Genomic DNA, 21,963 nt, shown 5'->3' with positions numbered 1-21,963 from the left:
AGCGGGGTATACCTGTATTGTAGCTAGCTTAGGGTTCATTTTATTGGTAAGTATTTCGTTTTAAATAGGATTCATTTATTTAATTATGTTAAATTTATTTTGTTTAATTTAAATTATGTTTAAGTTAGGGGGGGTTAGGGTTAGACTTAGGTTTAGGGGTTAATACATTTATTATAGTAGCGGCGACGTTGGGGTCAGAAGATTAGGGGTTAATAAATTTAATATAGTTGTTAATCATTGTAGGTAGGTGGCGGCGACATTGGTGGCGGCAGATTAGGGGTTAATATATATAATGTAGGTGTCGGCGATGTTAGGGGCAGCAGATTAGGGGTTCATAGGTATAATGTAGGTGGCGGCGATAAGGGGTAAAAAAAATTTCAGCAGATTAGGGATTAAAAAAGTAGTTTATGGGTATTAGTGTACTTTGTAGAACTTTAGTTAAGAACTTTGTGTTTCGACGTTAGCCCATAAAACTCTTAACTACTGACTTTTAAATGCAGTAGAAGTCTGGACAGGAGAGGGTGTACCGCTCACTTCTTCCAAGACTCGTAATACCAGCGCTAGGCAAATCCCATTAAAAAGATAGGATACGCAATTGACGTAAGGGGATTTGCGGTAGCCTCGAGTCACGGAAGAAAGGTTAGAGGTACACCTGTACCTGCCAGACTCGTAATACCAGCGGGCAGTAAAAAGCAGCGTTAGGACCCCTTAACGCTGCTTTTTTACCCTAACGCCAAACTCGTGACCTAGCCGTATATTAAGATGGTAAGACCGTTCCAAACATACACAGAAAGTTTGACTGTTTCAAATGAATAACTGACATTTCGTATAACTATCAAAATATAAAGCAGCTTATTTAGAAACTGTATGTAAAAAGATACAAACAAGAATAATCCGTTACACGTTTTTGTTCATTTAACTCCAGAACCTATATTTTATTCAACATTGTATCTATTGCTGCATTGTCTTTTTAATATATGATTATTTAATGACAGACATCACCGGCATCATATTTTATTTATTTTGTGTATATATGATAATAAATATTTACATTTTTTTGATGACCAATTGTGGAAACTTCATTATAATATTCAGAATTAGCGCTCCCCATTTCTATTACTTTTTTGTTTTTCCCTCCCTCCCTATGTTTGTTTATTCAGGTTTTGTTGGTGCCAGCTCTGAAGGCATAGAGGCTTATTTATAAAGCTCCGTATGCCCCTTCAGGCTCGCAGGAAACAGAAGTTATGAAGCAGCGGTCTAAAGACCGCTGCTCCATAACTTGTCCGCCTGCTCTGAGGCCGCGGACAGAAATCAACCCAATTGAATATGATCGGGTTCATTGACACCCCATTCTAGCAGCCGATTGGCCACAAATCTGCAGGGGGCGGCATTGCACCAGCAGTTCACAAAAAATTATAAATGCAGACAGCCTATACTGTTGGCATTTATCGATGTGCAGCGGACATGATACGCTACTTCGCATCATGTCTGCTTGCACATTAATAAATATGCCCCTTAATGTCTCCCTTAGGGTTGCTGGTAACTAGCTGGAGGTGGGGATAGTGTTAGTTGTTCTAGTTTTGGTAAATCCTCAACCTGTAAAATTTGCACTCCCATCCCCAGGTAGTAATTCGCTATATGGCTCATTTTACCGGTGCCTTATAGGCTCTGAGTTCAGAATCCTTAAAGGGATATGAAACACATTTTTTTCTTTCATGATTTATATAGAGAATACCATTTTAAATAGCTTTCCAATTTACTTCTATTATCTAATTTTCTTAATGTGTGCTGGTATTACAAATAAATTGCAATGGAATCGCGAGCTCAGAAGCATTGTGCTCACGAGAGCGTGCTTCGCGCAGCAAAGGGGATAAGATGAGCAGCAATGGGCACCGTTTTTAAACATGTATATGAATATATAGTTTATACATATATATTTATGCATTAATATGTGTATATACACATATTCACATATTAACACATTAATATGTATATAAGCATATATATATATATATATTTACATTGCGGTCTATGGGAACACAAAGTTCCCATAGATCGCAATGTAAAGGTACTTTTCAGTGCCGTTGTTTTCTAACACCCCACTACCACCAACTTTAAAGCCTCAAAACTGCCTAGTGCAGTTTTATTTGATTTAAAACCAAAAAAGTCCTAGATTTTTTATTTTATTTTAAATAATAAACAATAATAACCTCTATTTTGAGGGTATTTAGGCCACTTTTAGAAAATTAACCAGAGATCGGATCTCTGGTTAATTTTCTGAGAGCTAATTGCTACCACAAGCTAGCGGTACTAATAACCAGCCACTTGTAATGGCTCATTATTTATTGTGCTCCTGTAAACAGTCAAATTTGCCCATTTGCAGGAGCCTGATAATTTAGCACTCCACTTGTAATCTAGCCTAATATAAGTAATAGGTAATTAAAAGTTCTGGAAAGGAAGACATGAGGAAGAATAATATGTATATATATAACTTGATAGCTTAGGAAAAAGAGTTGTTTAAACTAGAGACGTTATACAAGAATTGTGGTCTACAAATTAGGCATTCTGACAATATTTAGAATCATTGCTCATATCTGTACGTTGTATTTCAGGTGTAGTGTTGTAGATTCAATGCTCCATTTGTAGTTTAAATTGTCAGATTATTTCTGCTATTTCTTTGTAAAAATATTAGTTTATTTATCACTGAAAGAAACCGTAATACATTTTATTATTTTTTTTACATGTAACAAATAAATAAATAAATATACCACTAAAATATTGTGGATGCTATTCTGTTTTGTTATGAAGTTATATAAATGTGAAAAAACAGTTGTTTTGAACTACATACACAAGGTTGTAAATTCAGAGTCTCTTTTACATAAAAATATGTAGGCAAAAATGCGTAGACTGATTTTACATTGTTGGTGTAAAAACATGCCACAAAGTGTTAAATAATTTGGCTAATGCAGAGCTTTTTTATCTTCTGGTTTTCACTAGTTTTCTAATATACTCCCAACCCTCCTCAATTCTTGCGGTATTGTCATGCATTAGAAGGTCTTCCCACTGTCCCTCTAGCAGCGCCCCTGTCTGCACATATGTCCCAGGACTTTGTATATTAAGACAATGTTAACTCCTTCTCCACACAGATTTCTATGGGTTGCACTACAAAAAGCCTTATTAGTATACATAAATATCCATATAAAATAAAAAGATCTTTTTTTATGTGAAGAACATAGGAATTTAAAGTACTTCTATTAAACACACATTAAAACATTAAAAATGAATTAAAATGATATTGCATGTTTAAAGGTATTTGACTGGAAAGGGCTCAAAAGTGTATATATGTGTATTATATAAATGTGTATTATATACATATTTACACATATAAACATGTAAATACACATGTATACACATATATACTGTATATATACATATGTACAGTATATATATATATATATATATATATATATGAGCGAGGCTGCATCAAAAGAAGTCCCAAGTTGCATACACAGCATGGCAAATGAAGCCCAATACCTTGTCCTTATTTTAGCAAATATTTATTTTAGCAAATATTTATTTTAGCAAAATTAAAGATAATCTGAAACTTCTGAAATAATTTTAGACTATTAAAGCAAGTATACTTGTTTTGTTTTCCTTTAAACCCTAAGATTATACTCTTATGTCCTGGCAGCCAGGCTTTGACTTCCTTATGACCCCTTTGACTTATAAACCAGCATAAGTGGTGAGCAGTATTTTGCACTTAGTGTATATATTTCGCACTCAATTCTCGAGGTGAGTACAATTTTAAATTACTTTATATAAAGCTAACACCTAACATTCTCCTGATTATAGAAACTGAGTACTGTGAATGCTGTAGCGGATCATGTCCGCCCGACATTGCTAAATGGCGACAGCATACGCTGTCGGCATTTAACATTGCGCAAGCATTTCTAGTTAAATGCTTGTGCAATGCCACCCCCTGCAGATTAGCGGCCAGGGGCAATCAGGGGTTGTCAATCATCCCAATCGTATCTGATCGGAATGATTGCTGTCCGCCGCCTCAGAGGTGGCGGATAAATTAAGGAACAGCGGTATTAAGACTGCTGATTCTTAACTAATGTTTCAGGTTATCATGACAGCTCATACGGAAACTGCTGTATTCTCAGCATGTTAAATCGGCCACATGGTGTATAACAGAAATAACACACACACAACTGTAATAACAGTTACAGTTTGCTAATCAGATGTTATCATTACTTTCATATCCTCTTTAAAGGACCACAAAAGACAAAATGAAACTTTCATGATTCAAATAGAGCAGTGTTTTTCAACCAGTGTGCCGTGGCACACTAGTGTGCCGTGAGAGATCCTCAGGTGTGCCGCGACAGACTGACAACAGTGCGGGGGTGTCCCTCTTTTAAATTTTGAAATATTGGGTGGTATGTGACAGGCTCATCAGGCATCATTTACAACCATGACATTGACATTCACAGACAATCATTATGATTGTTTGTGAATGAATGTCAATATGTCATGTATAGTTTGTTAGAGGCATGGCATGACAGCACAGTACAGTGTGTGTGTGTATATATATATATATATATATATATATATATATATATATATATATATATATATATATATATATACTGTATATATATCCTGTATTAGGCTACAATGTGTGATTTTGTAAAATTTTGGGATGGTGGTGTGCCACAGGATTTTTTAATGTAAAAAAGTGTGCCATGGCAAAAAAAAGGTTGCAAATCACTGAAATAGAGCACACAATTTTAAACAACTTTCCAATTCACTAATATTATCTAAATGTGCACACATTTTTATTTTGTGCATACTTTCTGAGCCACCAGCTCCTACTGATCAAGTACCAGAAATCACAGAAAATACATATATGCAATTTGTAATTGGCTGATGGCTGTCACATGACGCAGTTGGAAGGAAAATAAAAAAACTCATTTGAAATTCAAACTAAGTGCTTTTGCATTGTCTTTTTATTATGCATTTACAGATTATACGATTCTATTGTATTTAGTGGTCCTTTAATGTACCTAATTGGGAGGGGCAAGTCCTCTTTTAGGAAAGGAACCTTGGTACCACTCCTAATTGCTGAAATATTTGCTTTTTAAAATGAGTGGAAGTGAAAATAGCGCTTATGCAAGCGCGATATTTGTGCTTCACTCAGCAACACCAGCGCACGCAAATGTGTGCTGGTATTACAAGTTGAGCACAATGCGAACACAACCTCACATTCGAATTGCAGGGAAGCTTTGCGCTCACAACAGAATGCTTCCATAGGCTCCAATGGGAGCCTCGTTCTCATGCCGTGAGATAAGGCTGAGAACCTAGCACAGCGATGGGCAGCAAAATTTAAATATATATGTATATGAATCGTCTTTATAGCATGGCCTAGTACTCACGGTAACCTTTGAACCACCGGGGTGCACATTAAAGAGATTCTGCATAATTCACAGATCCAACATATCGCAAAAAGGAAGGCACTCGCCGGGTTTAACAAGGATAAAGTTTTATTCCTTATGAAGTAACGTTTCAAAGTTTTACTTCCGTTTTCAAACTGACAGTTTGAAAACGGAGGTAAAACTCTGAAACGTTACTTCATAAGGAATAAAACTTTATCCTTATTAAACCCGGCGAGTGCCTTCCTTTTTGTGATATGTATATGAATATATACTTATATATTTATGTGTTAATATGTGTATTTAAACATATTAACCCATAAATATATATCTATATAAATATATATATATATATATATATATATATATATATATATATATATATATATATATATATATACTGTATATATATAGATATATATTTACAGTGAACACACAGTCCCCATAGACAGCAATGTAAAGGCACTTTTTGTGCTGTTTTTTTCCCTAACACCTAAGAACCGCTCATTTTAACCCCTAAAAATGGCTTAATGCAGTTTTAAAAAAATAAATAAATAAAGATGCTACAATTTTATTTAAAGGGATACTAAACCCAAATTTGTTCTTTTATGATTCAGATAGAGCATGCAATTTTAAAGGGACAGTCAAGTCCAAAAAAAAACTTCCATGATTCAAATAGGGCATGCATGTAATTTTAAACAACTTTCCAATTTACTTTTATCACCAATTTTGCTTTGTTCTCTTGGTATTCTTAGTTGAAAGCTAAACTTAGGAGGTTCATACGCTAATTTCTTAGACCTTGAAGACTGCCTCTAATCTGAATGCATTTTGACCACTAGAGGGCATTAGTTAATGTGTTTCATATACATAACATTAAGCTCATGCACGTGAAGTGACCTAGGAGTGAGCACTGATTGGCTAAAATGCAAGTCTGTGAAAAGAACTAAAATAAGGGGGCAGTCTGCAGAGGCTTAGATACAAGGTAATAACAGAGGTAGAAAGTGTATTAATATAACCCTGTTGGTTATGCAAAACTGGGGAATGGGTAATTAAGGGATTATCTATCTTTTAAAACAAAAAACATTCTGGTGTTGACTGTCGCTTTAAGCAACTTTCTAATTTACTCTTATTATCAATTTTTCTTTGTTCTCTTTCTACCTTTATTTAAAAAGCAGGAATGAAAAGCTTAGGAGTCGCGCATTTTAGGTTCAGCAACCTGGATAGTGCTTGCTTATTGGTGGCTGCATTTAGCCACCAATAAGCAAGTGTGACCCAGGTTCTCAACCAAAAATGGACCGGCTCATATACATATATATTTACTGGGAACACACAGTTCCCATAGACCATAATGTAAAGGCACTTTTCAGTGCCACTTTTTTTCTAACACTCAACTCCCACAATTTTTAAGCTCCAAAACTACCTAGTGCAGTTTTTTTTAATTAAAAAAAAAATGCTAGATTTTTTTTTTATAAAAAAACTGTAATGCCCACTATTTTGAGGGAATTTCGGGCACTTTTTAAAAAATTAAGGTCTGATCTCTGGTTAATTTTTGGACTGCTAATTGTTACCACAAGCTTGTGGCAGAATTAACCAGCCACATGTAATGGCTGTTTATTTATGGCGCACCCATAAACGGGCAAATTTGCCTGTTTACGGGCATGCGATAAATTAGCACTCCACGTATAATCTAGCCCTAAGGGTTTCACTAATCTACTGAAATCAGGAGTCACTTTATACTATGGGGCTCATTTATTAAGCTCCGTATGGAGCTTGAAGGGCCGTGTTTCTGGAGAGCCTTCACACTAGCCAGACACACCAGTTATGAAGCAGCGCTCCATAACCTGTCCGCCTGCTCTGAGGAGGCGGACAGAGATCGCGTGAAATCAACCTGATCGAATATGATCGGGTTTATTGACATCCCCTGCTAGCGGCCGCGAATCTGCAGGGGGCGGCGTTGCACCAGCAGTTCACAAGAGCTACTGGTGCAATGCTGAATGCGGAGAGCGTCTTGCTCTCCGCATTCAGCGATATCTGTTGGACATGATCCGCTGATCGGATCATGTCGGACAGACATTTGTTAAATAGGCCCCTATATGTGATTATACAAAAGTGAGCACATTTTTAAAGTTTTATTTCAGGCTCATTTTTGCTATCTTACATATTTCTGTGCACGTATAATACTTATTAGTTTCTAAAATAATGGTGGCTCTACTTGTCTTGTTTGGTGCGAAATACTATCGCCTAGATTACGAGTCTTGCGTTAGCCTTAAAAAGCAGCTTTGAGAGGTCCCAACGCTGCTTTTTAATGCCCGTTGGTATTACGAGTCTGGCAGGTACAGGTGTACCGCTCACTTTTTTTCCGCGACTTGAGCATACCGCAAATCCACTTACGTAAATTGCGTATCCTATCTTTTTAATGGGATTTGCCTAACGCCGGTATTACGAGTCTTGGAAAAAGTGAGCCGTAGACCCTCTCCTGTCAAGACTCCTACCGCATTTAAAAGTCAGTAGTTAAAGGGACAGTAAACCTAAAAAATAATGTTATATAATTCTGCACATAGTGCAGAATTATATAACATTATATTAGTGTTATCGTTATAAAACCTTATACAGTGTATTCCCTTTGAATTTTTTTAAAATATGACAGTTTTTTAGACCCGCTCTCTGTGCTCTTCTGAGCGGGTCTATTTTTATTACACAGCGCATCGGGCCAGCTGTATAGTCACAGCCTGTCCCGACCGCTCCATAACACTAAGTGCAGCTCGCTCCTGCTGTCAGACATATATTAACCCCTAAACCGCCACACTCCCGCCTCGCAAACATTAGTTAAATTTTATTAACCCCTAATCTGCCGTCCCTAACATCTCTGACACCTACCTACATTTATTAACCCCTAATCTGCCGCCCCCAACGTCGCCGCAACAATATTAAATGTATTACCCCCTAAACCTAAGTCTAACCCTAACCCTAATACCCCCCTAACTTAAATATAATTTAAAATAATCTAAATAAAATTACTACAATTAACTAAATTATTCCTATTTAAAACTAAATACTTACTTACGGCTAGATTTAAAGTTGGGCGGAAACGGCTCCTAACGCTGAGGTTCCTAACGCTGGTTTTTACCGCCCTCTGGTATTTGGAGTCAGTCAGGAAAGGGTCTAACGCTCACTTTGCAGCCGCGACTTTTCCATACCGCAGATCCCCCTACGTCATTTGCGTATCCTATCTTTTCAATGGGATCTTTCTAACGCCGGTATTTAGAGCTGTGGCTGAAGTGAGCGTTAGAAATCTAACGACAAAACTCCAGCCGCAGAAAAAAAACAGTAGTTAAGAGCTTTCTGGGCTAACGCCGGTTCATAAAGCTCTTAACTACTGCGCTCTAAAGTACACTAACACCCATTAACTACCTATGTACCCCTAAACCGAGGCCCCCCCACACCGCCGCCACTCTATTAAATTTTTTAACCCCTAATCTGCCGCTCCGTACACCGCCGCCAGCTACATTATCCCTATGTACCCCTAATCTGCTGCCCCTAACATCACCGACACCTACATAATATTTATAAACCCCTAATCTGCCCCCCCAACATTGCCGCTACCTTACCTACACTTATTAACCCCTAATCTGCCAACCGAACTGCACCGCTACTATAATAAATGTATTAACCCCTAATCCGCCTCACTCCCGCCTCAATAACCCTATAATAAATAGTATTAACCCCTAATCTGCCCTCCCTAACATCGCCGACACCTAACTTCAAACATTAACCCCTAATCTGCCGACCGGAGCTCACCGCTATTCTAATATATTTTTTAACCCCTAAAGCTAAGTCTAACCCTAACACTAACACCCCCCTAAGTTAAATATAATTTTTATCTAACAAAATAAATTAACTATTATTAAATAAATTAATCCTATTTAAAACTAAATACTTACCTGTAAAATAAACCCTAATATAGCTACAATATAAATTATAATTATATTGTAGCTATTTTAGGATTAATATTTATTTTACAGGCAACTTTGTAATTATTTTAACCAGGTACAATAGCTATTAAATAGTTAATAACTATTTAATAGTTACCTAGTTAAAATAATTACAAAATTACCTGTAAAATAAATCCTAACCTAAGTTACTATTAAACCTAACACTACACTATCAATAAATTAATTAAATAAAATACCTACAATTATCTACAATTAAACCTAACACTACACTATCAATAAATTAATTAAATACAATACCTACAAATAAATACAATTAAATAAACTAACTAAAGTACAAAAAATAAAAAAGAACTAAGTTACAAAAAATAAAAAAATATTTCCAAACATTAGAAAAATCTTACAACAATTTTAAACTAATTACACCTACTCTAAGCCCCCTAATAAAATAACAAAGCCCCCCAAAATAAAAAATGCCCTACCCTATTCTAAATTAAAAAAGTTAAAAGCTCTTTTACCTTACCAGCCCTGAACAGGGCCCTTTGCGGGGCATGCCCCAAAGAATTCAGCTCTTTTGCCTGTAAAAAAAAAACATACAATACCCCCCCTCCAACATTACAACCCACCACCCACATACCCCTAATCTAACCCAAACCCCCCTTAAATAAACCTAACACTAAGCCCCTGAAGATCTCCCTACCTTGTCTTCACCTCACCGGGTTCAGCGATCGGTCCAGAAGAGGGTCCGAAGTCTTGATCCAAGCGGCGGCTGAAGAACTCCATCATCGGGCTGAAGTCAGAAGTCCATCATCGGGATGAAGTCTTCTATCAAGCCGCATCTTCAATCTTCTTTCTTCCGGAGCGGAGCGGAGCCATCTTCTTCCCAGCCGACGCAGATCCAACCTCTTCAAGTGACGCCTACTCGCCGAATGACAGTTCCTTTAAATGACGTCATCCAAGATGGCGTCCCTCGAATTCCGATTGGCTGATAGGATTCTATCAGCCAATCGGAATTAAGGTAGGAATATTCTGATTGGCTGATGGAATCAGCCAATCAGATTCAAGTTCAATCCGATTGGCTGATCCGATCAGCCAATCAGATTGAGCTTGCATTCTATTGGCTGTTCCGATCAGCCAATAGAATGCGAGCTCAATCTGATTGGCTGATTCCATCAGCCAATCAGAATTTTCCTACCTTAATTCCGATTGGCTGATAGAATCCTATCAGCCAATCGGAATTCGACGGACGCCATCTTGGATGACGTCATTTAAAGGAACCGTCATTCGGCGAGTAGGCGTCGGTAGAAGAGGATGTTCCGCGTCGGCTGGAAGATGATGGCTCTGGAAGAAAGAAGATTGAAGATGCTGCTTCATAGAAGACTTCATCCCGATTATGGACTTCTTCAGCGCCCGCTTGGATCAAGACTTCAGCCCGATGATGGATTTCTTCAGCCGCCGCTTGGATCCAGACTTCAGCCCGAGGATGGACGTCACTCTTCAGCCCCCCGCTTGGGCTTGGATCAAGACATCGGAGGCTCTTCTGGACAGATCGGGACCCGGTGTGGTGAAGACAAGGTAGGGAGATCTTCAGGGGCTTAGTGTTAGGTTTATTTAAGGGGCTTTGGGTTAGATTAGGGGTATGTGGGTGGTGGGTTGTAATGTTGGGGGGTTTTTGTATGTTTTTTTTTTACAGGCAAAAGAGCTGAATTCTTTGGGGCATGCCCCGCAAAGGGCCCTTTTCAGGGCTGGTAAGGTAAAAGAGCTTTTCTATTTTAATTTTAGAATAGGGTAGGGCATTTTTTATTTTGGGGGTCTTTGTTATTTTATTAGGGGGCTTAGAGTAGGTGTAATTAGTTTAAAATTGTTGTAATATTTTTCTAATGTTTGTAAATATTTTTTTATTTTTTGTAACTTAGTTCTTTTTATTTTTTGTACTTTAGTTAGTTTATTTAATTGTATTTATTTGTAGGTATTGCATTTAATTAATTTATTGATAGTTTAGTGTTAGGTTTAATTGTAGATAATTGTAGGTAGTTTACTTAATTTATTTATTGATAGTGTAGTGTTAGGTTTAATTGTAACTTAGGTTAGGATTTATTTTACAGGTAATTTTGTAATTATTTTAACTAGGTAACTATTAAATAGTTCTTAACTATTTAATAGCTATTGTACCTGGTTAAAATAAATACAAAGTTGCCTGTAAAATAAATATTAATCCTAAAATAGCTACAATATAATTATAATTTATATTGTAGCTATATTAGGGTTTATTTTACAGGTAAGTATTTAGATTTAAATAGGAATAAGTTAGAATAAAATTATATTTAACTTAGGGGGGTGTTAGGGTTAGGGTTAGAATTAGCTTTAGGGGTTAAAAAATTTATTAGAGTAGCGGTGAGCTCCGATCGGCAGATTAGGGGTTAATACTTGAAGTTAGGTGTCGGCGATGTTAGGGAGGGCAGATTAGGGGTTAATACTATTTATTATAGGGTTATTGAGGCCGGAGTGAGGCGGTTTAGGGGTTAATAACGTTATTATAGTAGCGGTGCGGTCCGCTCGGCAGATTAGGGGTTAATAAGTGTAGGCAGGTGGAGGCGACGTTGAGGGGGGCAGATTAGGGGTTAATAAATATAATATAGGGGTCGGCGGTGTTAGGGGCAGCAGATTAGGGGTACATAGCTATAATGTAGCTTGCCGTGGTGTACGGAGCGGCAGATTAGGGGTTAATAATAATATGCAGGGGTCAGCAATAGCGGGGCGGCAGATTAGGGGTTAATAAGTGTAAGGTTAGGGGTGTTTAGACTTGGGGTTCATGTTAGGGTGTTAGGTGCAGACTTAGGAAGTGTTTCCGCATAGCAAACAATGGGGCTGCGATAGGAGCTGAACGCTGCTTTTTTGCAGGTGTTAGGTTTTTTTTCAGCTCAAACAGCCCCATTGTTTTCTATGGGGGAATCGTGCACGAGCACGTTTTTGAAGCTGGCCGCGTCCGTAAGCACCGCTGGTATCGAGAGTTGCAGTGGCGTTAAATTATGCTCTACGCTCCTTTTTTGGAGCCTAACGCAGCCATTCTGTGAACTCTAAATACCAGCAGTATTTAAAAGGTGTGGGGGAAAAAAGCACGCGTAGCTAACGCACCCCTTTGGCCGCAGAACTCTAAATCTAGCCATCAGAAAATAAACCCTAAGCTAGCTACAATATAACTAATAGTTACATTGTAGCTAGCTTAGGGTTTATTTTTATTTTACAGGCAACTTTGTATTTATTTAATCTAGGTAGAATAGTTATTAAATAGTTATTAACTATTTAATAACTTCCTAGTTACAATAAATACAAATATACCTGTAAAATAAATCCTAACTTAAGTTACAATTACACCTAACACTACACTATCATTAAATAAATTACCTAAATTAACTACAATTAATTACAATTAAATTAAATAAACTAAATTATGAAAAAAACAAACAAACATTAAATTACGGAAAAAAATAAAATAATTACAATTTTTTAAAACTAATTACACCTAATCTAATCCCCCTAATAAAATTAAAAAGCCCCCCAAAATAATAAAAATAATAAAAATCCCTACACTATAAAATAATAAAAATCCCTACCCTATACTAAATTACAAATAGCACTTAAAGTAATCAGCTCTTTTACCTGTAAAAAAAAAGACAATACCCCCCCACCCATTACAACCCACCACCCACACACCCAACCCTACTCTAAAACCCACCCAATCGCCCCTTAATAAAACCTAACACTACCCCCTTGAAGATCACCCTACCTTGAGATGTCTTCACCCAACCGGGCAGAAGTGGTCCTCCAGACGGTCCGAACTCTTCATCCTATACGGAGAGAAGAGGTCCTCCAGACGGGCAGAAGTCTTCATCCAGGCGGCATCTTCTATCTTCATCCATCCAGAGCGGAGTGGGTCCATCTTCAAGACATCCGACGCAGAGCATCCTCTTCTTCCGACGACTAACACTAAATGACGGTACCTTTAAGTGATGTCATCCAAGATGGCGTCCCTTCAATTCTGATTGGCTGATAGAATTCTATCAGCCAATCGGAAATAAGGTAGAAAAAATCCTATTGGCTGATTGGATCAGCCAATAGGATTGAGCTTGCATTCTATTGGCTTTTCCAATCAGCCAATAGAATGCAAGCTTAATACTATTGGCTGATTGGATCAGCCAATAGGATTGAAGTTCAATTCTATTGGCTGATTGGATCAGCCAATAGGATTTTTTCTACCTTAATTCCGATTGGCTGATAGAATTCTATCAGCCAATCGGAATTGAAGGGACGCAATCTTGAATGACGTCACTTAAAGGTACCGTCATTTAGTGTTAGTCGTCTGAAGAAGAGGATGCTCCGCGTCGGATGTCTTAAAGATGGACACGCTCCGCTCCGGATGGATGAAGACTTCTGCCCGTCTGGAGGACCTATTCTGCCCGGATAGGATGAAGAGTTCGGACCATCTGGAGGACCACTTCTGCCCGGTTGGGTGAAGACGTCTCAAGGTAGGGTGATCTTCAAGGGTGTAGTGTTAGGTTTTATTAAGGGGGTTTTTAGAGTAGGGTTGGGCGTGTGGGTGGTGGGTTGTAATGTTGGGGGGTATTGTCTTTTTTTTGCAGGTAAAAGAGCTGATTACTTTGGGGCAATGCCCCGCAAAATCCCTTTTAAGGGCTATTTGTAATTTTGTATAGGGTAGGGATTTTTAATATTTTTGGGGGCTTTTTTATTTTATTAGGGGGATTAGATTAGGTGTAATTAGTTTTTAAAATTTTTAATTATTTTATTTTTTTCTGTAATTTAGTGTTTTTTTCGCAATTTAGTTTATTTAATTTAATTGTAATTAATTGTAGTTCATTTAGGTCATTTATTTAATGATAGTGTAGTGTTAGGTGTAATTGTAACTTAGGTTGGGATTTATTTTACAGGTATATTTGTCTTTATTTTAACTAGGAAGTTATTAAATAGTTAATAACTATTTAATAACTATTCTACCTAGTTAAAATAAATACAAAGTTGCCTGTAAAATAAAAATAAACCCTAAGCTAGCTACAATGTAACTATTTGTTTATTTTATAGGTAAGTATTTAGTTTTAAATAGGAATAATTTAGTGAATTGTAGTTATTTTATTTAGATTTATTGGAATTATATTTAAGTTATGGGTGGTTAGGGTTAGGGTTAGACTTAGGTTTAGGGGTTAATAACATAGTAACATAGTAACATACATAGTATAACTATAATGTAGGTGCCGGCGATGTTGGGGGCGACGGGGTTCATAAGTATAATGTAGGTGGCGGCGGTGTCCGGAGCGGCAGATTAGGGGTTAATAATATAATGTAGGTTGCGGCGATGTCGGGGGCGGCAGATTAGGGGTTAATAAGTGTAATATTAGGGGTGTTTAAACTCGGGGTTCATGTTAGGGTGTTAGGTGTAGACATAAAAAGTATTTCCCCATAGAAATCAATGGGGCTGCGTTAGGAGCTAAACGCTGCTTTTTTGCAGGTGTTAGGTTTTTTTTCAGCTAGCTCTCCCCCATTGATTCCTATGGGAAAATCGTGCACGAGCATGTTTAGCCAGCTCACCGCTACCGTAAGCAGCGCTGGTATTACAGTGAGATGTGGAGCTAAATTTTGCTCTCCGCTCACATTTTTGTGGCTAATGTCGGGTTTAAAAAAACCCTGTAATACCAGCATTGTTTGTAGGTGAGCGGTGAGCCCCGCAAGCCTTACCGACAAAAACTCGTAATCTAGCCGTATATTATTTTACAAACCTTACGGTGATAGTTTGCTCAAGGTCCTGCCATCCTGGTAAATAATGATAAAGACATAAAGAATCTGCCTGGAGGTTGATGATCTTAGCGGTTTGTAACTAAGGTCCATTGCTGTTCTCACACATAACTGAAGAGTATGGAAAGAAAACAGTTGGGGGGAGGGTTTGCAGATCACCTGCTTTGAGGTATGTTCAGTATATTTTTTTCTAGAGAGATGATAAGGTCTAGAAAATGCTGACAGTGCCTGGTATATTTGAGGTAAGCCTGATACAGTGATTTAACAACGACTGGGATCATGCTTACAAGATAAGGGTAATATTCATGTTAACTCTCATATTACTTAGTGTAAAAACGTTTGCATATCTTACAGAAAAAACGTTTTTTCTCTCAGGGTGATAAATCTTTATTTGGGGCCTAGTTTTCCACATGGCTTGTTAGATTTCTCCTAGGAGTACTTTTTTAAGGCCCTCTGACATTGAGTGCATGGTGGGAGGGGCCTATTTTCACGCACTTTATGCGCAGTTGATATCCAGACTGAGACATCCAGCTTCCCTAAAGGAGTCCTCTGGCATCTAGGACCACTATAGTGGGGTTTTTTCCTGCAAAAATCGTGTTTAAGGGCAGGTAGGAGCCACAGCAAAGCTGTGGCAGTGTGTTTGACTGTTTATCAGTTTTACCGTTTTTCTAATCCGGTTTGGGGCCTAAGGGGTTAATCATCCATTTGCAAGTGGGTGCAATGCTGCTTTAGTCTCTTATACACACTGTAAAAATTTCGTAGAGTTTACTACTTTTTAACACTGTTTTGCAGTTTATGTGGTAGTTTTTTTCTCTTAAAGGTACAGTACCGTTTTTGTTTAAGTGCTTTTTCACATTTATTAAAGTGTTTTCCAAGCTTGCTGGTCTCATTACTAGTCTGTTAAACATGTCTGACATAGAGGAAACTCCTTGTTCATTATGTTTAGAAGACATTGTGAAACCCCCTCTTAGAATGTGTACCAAATGCACTGACCTTTCTATAAGTTATAAAGACCATATTATGGCTTTTAAAGATTTATCACCAGAGGTTTCTCAGACTGACCAAAGCGAGGTTATGCCATCTAGCTCTCCCCATGTGTCAGAACCTATATCTCCCGCGCAAGTGACGCCAAGTACATCTGGCGCGTCCAATGCGTTTACCTTACAAGACATGGCGGCAGTTATGAATCATACCCTCACAGAAGTATTGTCCAAACTGCCAGGGTTACAAGGAAAGCGAGACAGCTCTGGGGCTAGAACAAATACAGAGCTTTCTGACGCTTTAGTAGCTATGTCTGATATACCCTCACAATGTGCAGAAGTTGAAGCAGGAGAGCTTCTATGTGTGGGTGACATTTCCGATTCAAGGAAGGCGTTACTTCAGTCTGACTCTGAAATGACAGCATTTAAATTTAAGCTTGAACACCTCCGCGTGTTGCTCAGGGAGGTTTTAGCGACTCTGGATGACTGTGACACCATTGTAGTCCCAGAGAAATTGTGCAAAATCAACAAATACTTTGCAGTGCCTGTTTACACTGATGTTTTTCCAATCCCTAAGAGGTTTTCAGAAATTATTACGAAGGAATGGGATAGACCAGGTGTACCGTTCTCTCCCCCTCCTGCTTTTAAAAAGATGTTTGAGGTATGTTCAGTATATTTTTTTCTAGAGAGATGATAAGGTCTAGAAAATGCTGACAGTGCCTGGTATATTTGAGGTAAGCCTGATACAGTGATTTAACAACGACTGGGATCATGCTTACAAGATAAGGGTAATATTCATGTTAACTCTCATATTACTTAGTGAAAAAACGTTTGCATAACTTACAGAAAAAAACGTTTTTTCTCTCAGGGTGATAAATCTTTATTTGGGGCCTAGTTTTCCACATGGCTTGTTAGATTTCTCCTAGGAGTACTTTTTAAGGCCCTCTGACATTGAGTGCATGGTGGGAGGGGCCTATTTTCGCGCACTTTATGCGCAGTTGATATCCAGACTGAGACATCCAGCTTCCCTAAAGGAGTCCTCTGGCATCTAGGACCACTATAGAGGGTTTTTTTCCTGCAAAAATCGTGTTTAAGGGCAGGTAGGAGCCACAGCAGAGCTGTGGCAGTGTGTTTGACTGTTTTTTATTGGTTTTACCGTTTTTCTAATCCGGTTTGGGGCCTAAGGGGTTAATCATCCATTTGCAAGTGGGTGCAATGCTGCTTTAGTCTCTTATACACACTGTAAAAATTTCGTAGAGTTTACTACTTTTTAACACTGTTTTGCAGTTTATGTAGTAGTTTTTTTCTCATAAAGGTACAGTACCGTTTTTGTTTAATTGCTTTTTCACATTTATTAAAGTGTTTTCCAAGCTTGCTGGTCTCATTACTAGTCTGTTAAACATGTTTGACATAGAGGAAACTCCTTGTTCATTATGTTTAGAAGACATTGTGGAACCCCCTCTTAGAATGTGTACCAAATGCACTGACCTTTCTATAAGTTATAAAGACCATATTATGGCTTTTAAACATTTATCACCAGAGGTTTCTCAGACTGACAAAAGCGAAGTTATGCCATCTAGCTCTCCCCACGTGTCAGAACCTATATCTCCCGCGCAAGTGACGCCAAGTACATCTGGCGCGTCTAATGCGTTTACCTTACAAGACATGGCGGCAGTTATGAATCATACCCTCACAGAAGTATTGTCCAAACTGCCAGGGTTACAAGGAAAGCGAGACAGCTCTGGGGCTAGAACAAATACAGAGCTTTCTGACGCTTTAGTAGCTATGTCTGATATACCCTCACAATGTACAGAAGCCGAAGCAGGAGAGCTTCTATCTGTGGGTGACATTTCTGATTCAGGGAAGGCGTTACTTCAGTCTGACTCTGAAATGACAGCATTTAAATTTAAGCTTGAACACCTCCGCGTGTTGCTCAGGGAGGTTTTAGCGACTCTGGATGACTGTGACACCATTGTAGTCCCAGAGAAATTGTGTAAAATCGACAAATACTTTGCAGTGCCTGTTTACACTGATGTTTTTCCAATCCCTAAGAGGTTTTCAGAAATTATTACGAGGAATGGGATAGACCAGGTGTACCGTTCTCTCCCCCTCCTGCTTTTAAAAAGATGTTTCCCATAGATGCCGCTACACGGGACTCGTGGCAGATGGTCCCTAAGGTGGAGGGAGAAGTCTCTACCCTAGCTAAGCGTACTACTATCCCCATTGAGGACAGTTGTGCTTTCCTAGATCCAATGGATAAAAAATTAGAGGGTTTCCTTAAGAAAATCTTTATACAACAAGTTTTTATTCTCCAGCCTCTTGCATGCATTGCCCCAGTCACTGCTGCAGCGGCTTTCTGGTTTGAGTCTCTTGAAGAGGCTCTACAGGTGGAGACCCCGTTGGATGATATCCTAGACAGGCTTAAAGCTCTTAAGTTAGCCAATTCATTTATTTCTGACGCCGTTTTTCATTTAACAAAACTAACGGCTAAGAATTCAGGTTTTGCCATTCAGGCACGTAGGGCGCTATGGCTTAAATCCTGGTCAGCTGATGTTACTTCTAAGTCTAAGCTTCTCAACATCCCACGGCACCAAGAATCTTTACGAAGGTTCTAGGGTCCCTACTGGCGGTTCTAAGGCCACGAGGCATAGTGGTGGCTCCTTACCTAGATGACATTCTGATACAGGCGTTGAATTTTCAAATGCCAAGTCCCATGCGGACATTGTTCTGGCATTCCTGAGGTCTCACGGGTGGAAGGTGAACGAAGGAAAGAGTTCTCTCTCCCCTCTCACAAGAGATTCCTTCCTAGGAACTTTGATAGATTCAGTAGAAAAATGAAGATTTTTCTGACAGAGGTCAGGTTGTCAAAGCTTCTAACTTCCTGCCATGCTCTTTATTCCACTTCTCAGCCATCAGTGGCTCAGTGTATGGAAGTAATCGGCCTAATGGTAGCGCAATGGACATAGTTCCGTTTGCCCGCCTACATCTCAGACCACTGCAACTTTGCATGCTCAATCAGTGGAATGGGGATTACACAGATTTGTCCCCTCTGCTAAATCTGGATCAAGAGACCAGGGATTCTCTTCTCTGGTGGCTATCTCAGGTCCATCTGTCCAGGGGAATGAGTTTCTGCAGACCAGAATGGACTATAGTGATGACAGATGCCAGCCTTCTGGGCTGTGGCACAGTCTGGAACTCCCTGAAGGCTCAGGGTTCATGGACTCTGGAGGAAGCCTTCCTTTCGATAAACATTCTGGAACTAAGAGCGATATTCAATGCTCTTCAGGCTTGGCCTCAGCTAGCTGCGGTCAGGTTCATCAGATTTCAGTCGGACAACATCAAGACTGTAGCCTATATCAACCATCAGGGGGGTACAAGGAGCCCCCTGGCAATGTTGGAGGTTTCAAAGATAATTCTATGGGCAGAGGTTCACTCTTGCCATCTCTCAGCTATCCATATCCCAGGAGTAGAGAACTGGGAGGCGGATTTCCTAAGTCGGCAGACTTTTTATCCAGGGGAGTGGGAGCTCCATTTGCCCAGTTGGTTTAACTATGGGGCAAACCAGAACTGGATCTCATGGCGTCTCGTCAGAACGCCAAGCTTCCTCATTACGGGTCCAGGTCCAGGGATCCCAAGGTAGCGCTGATAGATGCTCTAGCAGCGCCCTGGTCCTTCAGTCTGGCTTATGTGTTTCCACCGTTTCCTCTGCTCCCTCGTCTGATTGCCAAGTTCAAGCAGTAGAGAGCTTTGGTGATTTTGATAGCTCCTGCGTGGCCACACAGGACTTGGTATGCAGATCTGGTGGACATGTCATCCTTTCCACCATGGACTCTGCCGCTAAGGCAGGACCTTCTACTTCAAGGTCCTTTCAAACATCCAAATCTAATTTCTCTGCGTCTGACTGCTTGGAGATTGAACGCTTGATTTTATCAAAGCGTGGTTTTTCCGAGTCGGTCATTGATACCTTAATTCAGGCTCGAAAGCCTGTCACCAGGAAAATCTATCATAAGATATGGTGTAAATATCTTCATTGGTGTGAATCTAAGGGTTACTCATGGAGTAAAGTCAGGATTCCTAGAATCTTATCCTTTCTCCAAGAGGGATTGGAGAAAGGATTGTCTGCTAGTTCCTTAAAGAGACAGATTTCTGCTCTGTCTATTCTTTTGCACAAACGTCTGGCTGAGGTTCCAGACGTTCAGGCGTTTTGTCAGGCTTTAGTTAGAATCAAGCCTGTGTTTAAACCTGTTGCTCTGCCATGGAGTTTAAATTTAGTTCTTAAAGTTCTTCAAGGGGTTCTGTTTGAACCCTTGCATTCCATAGATATTAAACTTTTATCTTGGAAAGTTCTGTTTTTAGTAGCTATCTCCTCGGCTCGAAGAGTTTCGGAGTTATCTGCTTTACAGTGTGATTCCCCTTATCTGATTTTCCATGCAGATAAGGTAGTTTTGCGTGCCAAACCTGGGTTTCTTCCTAAGGTAGTATCTAATAAGAATATCAATCAGGAGATTGTTGTTCCTTCATTATGTCCTAATATTCCTCAAAGAAGGAACGTCTTTTACACAATCTTGATGTAGTTCGTGCTTTAAAGTTTTATTTACAAGCTACGAAGGATTTTCGTCAAACATCTGCTTTGTTTGTTGTCTACTCTGGACAGAGGAGAGGCCAAAAGGCTTCGGCAACTTCTCTTTCTTTTTGGCTGAGAAGCATAATCCGCTTAGCTTATGAGACTTCTTGCCAGCAGCCTCCTGAAAGAATTACAGCTCATTCCACTAGAGCGGTGGCTTCCACATGGGCTTTTAAAAATGAGGCCTCTGTTGAACAGATTTGGAAGGCGGCGACTTGGTCTTCGCTTCATACTTTTTCTAAATTCTACAAATTCAATACTTTTGCTTCTTCGGAGGCTATTTTTGGGAGAAAGGTCTTACAGGCAGTGGTGCCCTCCGTTTAAGTTCCTGCCTTGTCCCTCCCTTCACCCGTGTCCTAAAGCTTTGGTATTGGTATCCCACAAGTAATGGATGAACTCGTGGACTGGATACACCTTTACAAGAGAAAACTAAATTTATGCTTACCTGATAAATTTATTTCTCTTGTGGTGTATCCAGTCCACGGCCCGCCCTGTCATTTTAAGGCAGGTGTTTTTTATTTTTAAACTACAGGCACCACTGCACCCTATAGTTTCTCCTTTTTCTTGCTTGTCTTCGGTCGAATGACTGGGGGTGGCAGTTGGGGGAGGAGCTATATAGACAGCTCTGCTGTGGGTGTCCTCTTGCAGCTTCCTGTTGGGAAGGAGAATATCCCACAAGTAATGGATGAACCCGTGGACTGGATACACCACAAGAGAAATAAATTTATCAGGTAAGCATAAATTTTGTTTTTTTTCTTTAATGATTCAGATAGAGCATGCAATTTTAAGCAACATTCTAATTTACTCCTATTATCAAATTTTCTTTGTTCTTTTGCTATCTTTATTTAAAAAGCAGGAATGTAATGCTTAGGAGCCTGGGTTATGCTTGCTTATTGGTAACTAAATGTTACCACCAATAAGCAAACTATATCCAGGGTGCTGAACATAAATTGGGTTTATTATAATCCAATCTAAGGGGGCGCTTAAATGAGACTATATATAAATGTATAATAAAGTATACAAATATATATATATAAATATATGTAATTGGTTAGCATACCAGGTGTACTATACAGTATAATATGTAGTTGTGACCGTAGCTATTTGTACATACAAAATTCAACAGTCCAGAGGAAAGTCCCAGGTTTAATAAGATGTACTTCTAGGATATA

This window comes from Bombina bombina, chromosome 1, assembly GCF_027579735.1.
Source record: "Bombina bombina isolate aBomBom1 chromosome 1, aBomBom1.pri, whole genome shotgun sequence".
Classification (NCBI taxonomy): Eukaryota; Metazoa; Chordata; class Amphibia; order Anura; family Bombinatoridae; genus Bombina; species Bombina bombina.
The sequence above is the reverse complement of the archived record's forward strand: the minus strand, read 5'-3'. Positions refer to the sequence as shown.